The 9,830-nt window shown below is 40.4% G+C and overlaps 1 protein-coding gene and 1 non-coding gene across 5 annotated transcripts in view; one reads left to right on the forward strand and one right to left on the reverse strand.

Annotated features, from left to right (window-relative positions):
- The window catches only part of Corin (corin, serine peptidase), a 211,355-nt gene that overhangs the window by 182,405 nt on the left and 19,120 nt on the right, over positions 1–9,830 (reverse strand). The gene's annotated exons all lie outside the window — the stretch shown is intronic.
- On the forward strand, positions 8,540–8,677 carry LOC116071725. The gene has a single exon (XR_004111101.1). It is a non-coding gene; the product is annotated as a small nucleolar RNA SNORA67 (small nucleolar RNA).

Consider the following 9,830-nt stretch of genomic DNA (forward strand, 5'->3'; position numbering starts at 1 on the left):
TCTCTCTCTCTCTCCCTTTCTCTCTCTCTCTCTCTCCTTTCTCTCAGTCTCTCAGTTTCTCCATCTGCTGTGACTCATCCGACAGAACTACTTGACTGGTGAGTTTAAAGCTTCCTTCCCAAACTCTTCTGCTCTGATGTTCTGAAGAGAACCCACTACAATTTCCCTTTTACAGAAAAAAAAAAAAAAAAGGCTTTCGTATGGAGCTTACCGCACTAAACCTATAGACCTGTGTTGGTTTCTGCACCCTGGTTCTCTTATCACAGAGAAGTTGCCCCTCCATCTTGGACTGACCCTTCCACCTCTGCTCCAAATCCTGCCACCTTCATTCACAAGTCTTACATTCACCGTTTTAATCCTTTCTCTCCCCTCCCCATCTCTCTCTCCTCCCTCCTTTCCCTCTTGCTCTCCTTCCCCTATCACTGCATCCTCCATTGCCAGCTTTTTACCAAACCTTAATGTTTAATTAAGCATTGCTAGGGAAATGTCAAGCACAAAGACCTGAGTTCAGATTCCCCCAATTCCCAGGGATTGCTGGGTGGGTTCGATGGCTTGCCTATAATTCCAGCTCTGGAAAACAAAGACAGGGGATGCCGACAGTAAGTAGGTCAATAAGACGAGCTGTGTTGGCAAGCTCTGGGTTTTACTTGAGAGACTCTGCCTCAATGAAGAAGCTGGAAAGCAGTGGAGGGTGATTCCTGCCTCCACCTGCACACATGCACACACACACACACACATACACACACCATAGACACACCAAACACACATACCAAACACACACATCAAACACACACCATACACACATCAAACACACACATCAAACATATACCATACACACACCAAACATATACCATACACAGAATACACACACCAAACACACACACACACACACACACACACACACACACACACACCATACACACATGTGAAGAATGAGGGGATGGGGAGCAAGCTTCAGTCTCTGCTTACTTTATTAATCTTCAACCCTGTACCCCACTCCAGCCACTCAAATAATTTACTCAAATAAATGAGTAAATTAAATCACCCAAACAAAAAATTAGTCTGCAGTTATGCAAATGACTTCTTTCAAAATAATGTATCCCTAGAGATTCCCCCCGTGGACTCTATTCCTGAATCATTCAAAGTCTCTGCAGTGGAAACTATATTAACTGATGGTCAACCAGAGTATTATAATGTTAAGTAAGGTGGGAGAGATGAGGGATGCTCTGTCTTATGCTACAGTATCATATATGCAGATATTCCAATTATGCTGTCTCATATATGATTTGTTTACATTAGCATCAGACATTAGATAGCCTTATAAACCATTTCAGGCACCAGGCTCTGTGTGGTGTGCATATTACTTCTACCTGCAAAATGTGTCTCTATACCACGGGTGCCATCAACTATTAATACCAAAATCACTGTATTCCTAAACCCACTATGAAATTACACAGACAGAACATTAGTCCAAGAATCTGAAAGTTTTGAGTGTTCAACTATTCCTTGCTAGAGGAATTCTGATAGCCATCTGGTGGATCAGTTAAAAATTATTTGTTGCTTCAAAGGTTGTTATAGCACCTAACTACCTTTTTTTAAAAAGTGTTCTTAAACACCATGAGAAGATGACCTCGTCTTTAAAATTATGGCAGAATAAAATTACTTCACCGTAGAAGACTGGGTTACAATATCAATCACAGTTTAAAAGTCATCCAAAATCAAGGCTATTTTTGGTTAAGAAAGACTTAGTCCTGCGGTTCTTGAGGTAGGGAAGTAAAGAGCTACAAATGTGTTTGTGCTCTGCTGGTTTACCAAAGCAGGTAACAGGCCGTGAGGACAGGAAGTCACTCCACAGGACACAGATGGCTCATGGGAAACTCTGTGGGGATAGCATCACAGACCAACATATTCACAGGTTCAATGGTACAATTACTGGGCTCCCACTGGACTCCCAGGCTGGACATTCTCCTGCCCAAACACCAGCCCCAACTGTGATTTGACTTTTTTTCAGTACTCGATAGTCTTCAGACCATCTCCACGCAGTGTGCGTCAAACATCAACAATTGCTACCCCAAACTTAAAATGAATAGTTGCCAGTGTTAGCTGCATGTACCACTTTGTTTTCAGTCAGCCATGAAAGGATCCCTCAGATGAATTAAAAGTAGATTTGCTGAATAAGAGATCAATAATGTAGGTACTTCTCAAACCAACCATCTGCCAACTTTCCATATTTGCTTCCACTGTACTAGTAAACAAAATGCTCCCAAATCATCCATCAGTGAATTTCAGTAGACCCAAGTGTCTTTTGTTGTGATGTTTGTTTTGAATGTCTCAAGAGGCATGGAGAATGAGCATCTGGTTTTCAGTAAGTCTTTTCATCCCATTTTCTGGCGTTTAATTGAAACATATGAGGTTCAAACAACTCATTGCCCTCTCTCAAAATGAAATTACCAAGTTCACACCAGAACACATGGTTCTTCAAGCCAATCCTGCCCACAGCTTCTCCTTTGAAAATTGCAACAGCACTAGACAGACCTCTCCCAAGACACATACTCACACATCCAAGAATGGATGTTCAAACTCCAGACTATGTAACACAATCTTTACTCTGTCCAGGAGACAAGATAATAATTATCGGATAATGCAGACAGTGTGTCACATCTGTGTCCCTGTTTTCAAGGTGGCATTGCTCAGTTCAAGTCTGAGCTATGAGAGAACAGATTGGAATGTTTCAGAGGCGACTTATGTAATTGACTTCACCACTGGAAGTTTAGGTGGCCTTATAAAGCCATCCATTTACCCTAACCATGTGCCTATATCTGCAAATTAGAAACCAAAAGTTAAATGTCTTGATACCACCACAAATTTACAAAAAATTCAATGAAATTGGTGAAGAAAACAAAAGGGTTTCTTCTTCTTCTTCTTCTTCTTCTTCTTCTTCTTCTTCTTCTTCTTCTTCTTCTTCTTCTTCTTCTTCTTCTTCTTCTCCTCCTCCTCCTCTTCCTCCTCCTCCTCCTCCTCCTCCTCCTCCTTCTTCTTCATACACATTCATGAAGTTTGGAGTCTGATTACTCCTGGCTCAAGCAGCTGGAAAGAAATCTGCAATGCTCATTTCCCTGGGGAAAAGTTATCATCTTTACCCTTCAGAAGCAACAAGATAATCCTATTGCCATGTTTTCTTCAGAGCAAGATGGGAGGATTATATTCCCACAATAGAGGATTGTATTCCTACAATAGTTGCAGACATACAAAAGACCCTTCCCCCTTATTCTGAGGAGAAGGAAGAGAAGGAGGAGGAGAAGGAGGAAGAGGGGGAGGAGGAAGAGGAGGGAGAGGAGGAAGAGGGGGAGAAGGGATAGAACCACCCCCTCCCGAGTTCTTCCTCAAGATGACTTTGCTCTCAATCTCAAATATTTCAATGCTGTCATTTCATGGGAAACACAACCTAAAGGTAATGAAATTTTTCCTTGAAGACAGATACAATACCAGAACTCTTTCTTTCTTCATACTTTGGAGACTTTTAAAGATCTGTTTATTTCTCTCTGTCTTTCTTTTGTTTACTTATTTATTTATTTATTTATTTATTTTTGTACATGAATTTTTAAAACAATGGAAGTGAGGAAATAAAAGGTTAGACTATCTATTCCTTGGGAAATTAAATATTTGCCTTTTACTCATTAAAAAATGCCTTAAATCTTGCATCCTGATTATGTTAATATACATTTAAAGAAGCTTAGATTTAAAAGGAAGCAATCTCTTTCTCAGATAACCCATGGATGCTTCAGAATTTGTTCAAACTGGAGAGATTTAATTAACTCACACATTCTCTGTCGCTGGATTCCCCGTGACTTAAAGATGGGAAGAGATTGGCAATAGGAATAGACATCTAAAATATTGAATTTGTCCAGCTGAAAACAATCAAGGGGAGCATACAAGACCAAATGGATTTTATGCTCCACAACAACTCATCTTGGGCATTTTGATGCAGAGCAAAGCATAAACAGATGTGGAGCGGTTAACCTCCTGACCCCACCTGCTGAAAGGGACCCTGCTGTGCAAAAGCTCTAGGCGGGATGGCATGTGTTAGATAAAGTGGCTGTTTCTTTCTGAATGCCTAGAGCAGAGGATGAATTCCAAACTTAATATGCATTGCATCTTTTGCCATATATCAGGAATATTCTAGTAAAGCAAAAATGTGTGTTGAAAGCCTCATAAGAAAACATACCTATGTTACATGTTGGTATTAATTTGGCTTATTCCAGAAATGTTCATTGTAAGCCTTTTTTTGTACACAAGTGTGATCCAGGCACGTAAGGATGAGGAAGACATAGTCCCTGACCCTCAGGCACTTACTTCATAGCCTCCCTCCAAGGAGATGACAATGTCATCACTCCAGGTAGACTTCGATACCCAGGGACAAAGCAATATGGGCAAGTTTAAAATGACTGGGATCAATCAGTCAAAGGCACAATTAAGATAGAATTTTGCATCAAGATAACTGGAATTCTTGTCCACACATTTCAATGAATCTCAAGGCATGCATATGGTGACTGAAGGAGGCATTTATGAGAGAAGCAGCATCATTCCCTTTTGAGTTTTTCCTGTGGACTCTTGTGCATTTCAAAATATTTGACATGCCTGGTGGGAACATGAATGTTCACACACACACAGAGTGACTAACAAACAGAGCCTACATTATCTGTATACAAACGCAAGGTTACCAGCTCCCTTAATTAAAAACCACTTGAACCATTCCACAGCACAGTCCTGCTTCTCCTCCCATTAACTAACATTAAGGTCTTCAGATAAGAACAGGATTATGTGTTTTCCCCACACAGAAATGGGTCATTTACCTTCTGTCCTGGTTCATTTCTACTGCTATGCTAAAACACTGTAACCAAAAATCAACTTGGGCAGAAAGGGTTTATTTGGCTTAATGGTCCCAAATACAGTCCATTTCAAAGGGAAGTCACTATAGGAGTTCAAGCTGGAATGTGGGGTCAGTTACTGAAGCAGAGGCTATTGAAGAGGGGTCCTCATGATTTACTCTGCATATCTGAATCTGTATTTCTGTCTCCGTCTCTGTATCTCTGTCTCTGTCTCTGTGTCTCTATCTACTTCTACCTTTATATATCTATATCTATCTATCTACATGTGTGTACATATATATGTACGTATATATGTATATATGCATATATCAGCATATACTTGGGGGTAGCACCACCCGCAGTGGGCTGGGCTCTCCCACACCGATGATTAATCAAAAAAAATGTCCCCACAGACTTGCCAACAGGCCGATCCTATGGAGCCATTTTATCATCTGAGGTTCCCTCCTCCCAGATGACCCCAGCTTGTATCAAGTGAACAAAACCAGAAAACAAACAAACAAAAACTAACAAGCACACCTTCATTTCAAAACAGCATAGAGAAACAGAATTCTAATGTCAAAATCAGCTAATTAATAAAACCTATTAAAATTTAAGTCCTTTAAAACACTACCAACCATATCAGCCTCAGAATCTTGCAGATGAGTAAGAAGAGGTGCTAGGGAAACACACACACACACACACATACATATATAAAGTACTGCTTGGACAGGGAGGACGTGAGGCTCTCAGACCTGGTAGACAAGTACCCAGCATGCTTTGCTCTGTGTAAGATATCACATTTTGACTTCTGTAAGCTCTGCTGGTTCCAGAGAAAACTGGCCTGTTGTTTCATTTGATGCTGAGCTGGGAAAAAGCCTTTCTCTGGGGCTGGGGTTGAACAGGGCAAACTATGCTACACCAGAAAAGCAAAGTCTCTAGGACCCTTTGCCTCTCAAGGATACAAGTGTGAGTTTTGAGATTTGTTTATTGGCAGTGTTCAGATGAGTATTAGAAAGAATCTGATCCAAATCCTGTTCTGTTATTTTAAACAACATTCAGGGCCATGGAATGAAATCAACAACAGAGCAACCAACACCTCAGAACCTTAGGACTTGTCCACAAATTCCAGACCCTTCCATCTTGTGGGCCTAAGGCCACTGGATTCAGTAACCAGACAATTTCCAAACCAGAACTGACATTTTTGGAGACCTAATTCTTAGATTCAGATATAGGATCTACAGCTATTTTCAAAATAAGAAAGAATTGAAGTTATCATGTGCCCTCCATCTTCTGGGGATAAAGTAGAAAAACAATTCAGTAGAACTTTTTTTTTTTAATGTAAAGGCCCAAGAGGCAACTGAACATGCCTGGAATGACCACTCAGTTTTTGCAAAGTCTGTTTATCTTGGGAAGTCAAGGGAGGTCTAGATGATTTGAAAAATATGCCTGGCTGATGCTCAGAAAGCTGACTTGACTAGAGGAAGAGATATATCCCCTTAAAAAGTTGAATGATGGGCAGTTGAGCAGAAAAACAAGAAAGGAAAAGCACAATCCTGAAGGTCAGAGTAAGCATATATAGAAAAGAGTGATCCTCAACCCTGGTACTCCTAGAGAACATACGGGAAAGACAAAAAACCTTTATGTAGTTACTGGATGAAAAGGTATGGCTGAATCTTAAATTAGAAAGGGCATGATGCCAGAGAACAAATGTATTTACTGTCCCCTAAGTGGTCAAGAGTCTGAGAAATTGCTCAGAGCTAGATTATTATTTTTATTTATTATTATTGCTATTGTTATTGTTATTATTATTATTATCTTTACTTCTTGTGTCCAACACAAGAAAAATCAGGAGAACATGCCTAAAAAAGTGGACAATTATGCCACATGACTAATGAAACTATGGATGTATTAGACAGCTAAATAATCAACATGAAATTCCTGAGCAATACTTTTGAGGTGACATGGTTCTTACAGGTAAGTCCATTCATAGTGCACATGTGTCTCCTTAGTAAGATGGTATATGCATGAAATTAGGAATAAAGGAAGACACAGCAAAAATGAAGCCTATTGAAAGGGAACTGGCCAGTTCAAATATTGATTAGATGTAGATTTCATTGTCTCATACCTTCTCAGTAAGAATTAACCGATCAGGAGACTAATGAGAGATAAGATATATTTGAATATGAAAGCATTTGGTAGACTTATAATCCAATGACTCCGTATTTCTCACCATGGAAAACCACATAGAAGGAAGTTTGGAAGAGAAATAAAAAGAAGAGATGGCCAAGAAGAAAAGAAAGGCAGCAAACACAGCAGAGAGTACCTACAGGAAATACTGTCAGGAGGGAGCAAGCTAAAGAGAGAGCTGGAGCCCTGAAAATGCCTAGGACAACATCCCCATGATGAGCACTACAGATCCCAACAGAAGGAAGCATCCATCAAAGGTGCAAAGGCAGGATAAAGAATCAGTGGGGGATGTGGAAGGAGATCCAGAGTCCACCAAAATAAGGGAAGTGGTGAGAGAAGAGAAATGATCTTGTGCACCCTATCAGCATGTGGATTTTTGCAACATCCTTACCTGGAAGTGACCAGCAGAGGCACATGGCTTCTCTCCTGGTACCCACAACTGAGTTTATTCTTGTCTCTCAGACAAGAATAGGCTGCTCTTTCCAAGTTCTAGTTCCTTCTGACATCTGCCTGCCTCTTGCCATTAGGATCTATGAGGTACTAGGTCACCTACATAAATCCTCATCTCTGATGGAGCCAATTCTAAGAGGGTTCTAAAACTCACAATCAACAGAGCCCTATCAAACTTGGAAAACATGCTCTAATAACCTCATAGGCAGTTCAAGGCAGTTTGGGTTGAAAGTGTTGCTAACAATCCTTAAAGCCAGGAAAGCAGTCTCCTCTCTCAGGGGCTTAAGGAAGTGCACAATATATAAGAGGACAGCCATGAGTGTCTCTGTCATCTCAAGTCCCCTCCCTCCTCTTTTCCAGTGGAACCACTGGAACAATCATTTGTCAATGAATATTCATGTCAGTGTAGATATATTCCTAAGAAAAAGAGACATCTCTGGGAGCAAGAAAAGGAGATTGAACATCAGGGCAGAGTGGTGAAGGTTGACACTAACATGGTGCTGGAAAGAAGAGGTAAGGGAAAGATGAATTGTTGGCATCAGAACTAGCTGACTTGGACCCTGGGTTTGAATGAGAGCAAGGGGACCTGAGAAGAGGTCTGCGCCAGTGGCTGGAACTGAGACCAAAGTCAGAGCTTGCACACTGCTGCATCCCCCTTGAAAGACAGATTGGAAAGCTCCACTGAATGGTCCCCTGAAAGTGGCAAATAAGTGGACATTCTTAAAAGACGTGAAAGAGAAAGGGGATATGGATTTGGGTAGAAGGGGAGGTAGAAGGGATCTCAGAAGAATCAGAGGAGGGGAAACTTACCCATAATCAGAATGTAATGTATTTTAAAAAAGTCTATTTACAATTTTAAAACATTGAAAAATATAAATATTTAAAAATACTCTTTAGGGCCTGGAGAGATGGCTCAACAGTTAAAATCACTGACTGCTCTTTGCAGAGGTGGAAGGAGTCCTGAGTTTAATTCCCAGCAACCCCATGGTGTCTCACAACCATCTGTAATAGGATCCGATGCCCCCTTGTGGTGTGTCTGAAGACAGCAACAGTGTACTCATACATAAAATAAATAAATTTTTTTTTAATTATTCAGAAGAAAGCCAGGCATGCCTAAGGTCTCTGAACAAGGAATATTTGTTTCCTTTGCATTCCTTTGGCTGCCTACATGTATGAAAAAAATTATTCTTTAAAAAAAGATATGAGAAATGAAAATTCCCCAGAATGTCTTCCAAATAAGCATGGGCAGCAGACTTACATTATGCTGTTACAGAATTCCCAAGATTTGGAATGCATATGAAAATAGGTCATGATATTTACAACGTTCACAATTATGCTATTTCATAAAGTGGAGATTACAGGTTCTCTTCCATGATTCACTAGACCTGGGTAGTCAGCTAGGTCTACGGTACAAAGAATGATTTCCCTCTTGTTGAGCAAGTCTTAAGTCCAATTAGAGAGCTGTTGGGCTGTTGGTTACTGCCAAGGTATGTGTCCCACTATAGCACACTTAAGGTGATTGCACTATGTTGGTCATTGTTGTGGTTCCTAGGTGTCATTGCTCAGTAGAGTGCCGGTTGCTTGCCTCCTTACAATCTATTTGTCCTTATATCTACACATAAGTGTAGTCCTCAGTCTGTATCAAAGAAAATACTCTTTGTAACAGAGAATAATACAGAAAATCCTAACAATCAAAATGAAAAGCTGTGGAGCCAATTCCCAAGGGCTACAGCTCTAATACAAGTCCTTCAGTTTAGGTTTGGGGATCATTCTGGAGGAGGGAGTGGGGGTGGAAATATTGTTAGAGCCAGAGGATCCATGAGTTTGCTGTGAGAGTGTGTCTCCTAGGAATGTCAGAAGCTACAACGATAAAGACTCATTAACATGACCACCTCAACATGAGCTGAACAAGGACAAAAACAATAGACATGCTCCCATGATCAGGAGGCCTCAACCTTACACAAAGAACTGCAGGCAACTAAGGAACACTGAGAGAAGAACACATAGTCTTTTCCAGGAAAGAAAACACTAGTTGGTTAACCAATACCAACTGGTCCACCCTGAAAACATACAAGTCAACATTAGACAAATTGAGAAGGTTATATCACATATTTAGAAATCGTGTGTGTGTGTGTGTGTGTAATATGTATGATCTAAAAAAGTAAAGTAAATAATCTAAAAGTAGACACCAGACTGATGAAACCCCCGAGATCAGAAACAAAACAGAGCCATTCTGCATATACATAAGAACCCTCTTCACACACATACACACACACACACATACACACACACATACACACATACACACACATACACACACACACA

Source organism: Mastomys coucha, unplaced genomic scaffold, assembly GCF_008632895.1.
Source record: "Mastomys coucha isolate ucsf_1 unplaced genomic scaffold, UCSF_Mcou_1 pScaffold22, whole genome shotgun sequence".
NCBI lineage: Eukaryota > Metazoa > Chordata > Mammalia > Rodentia > Muridae > Mastomys > Mastomys coucha.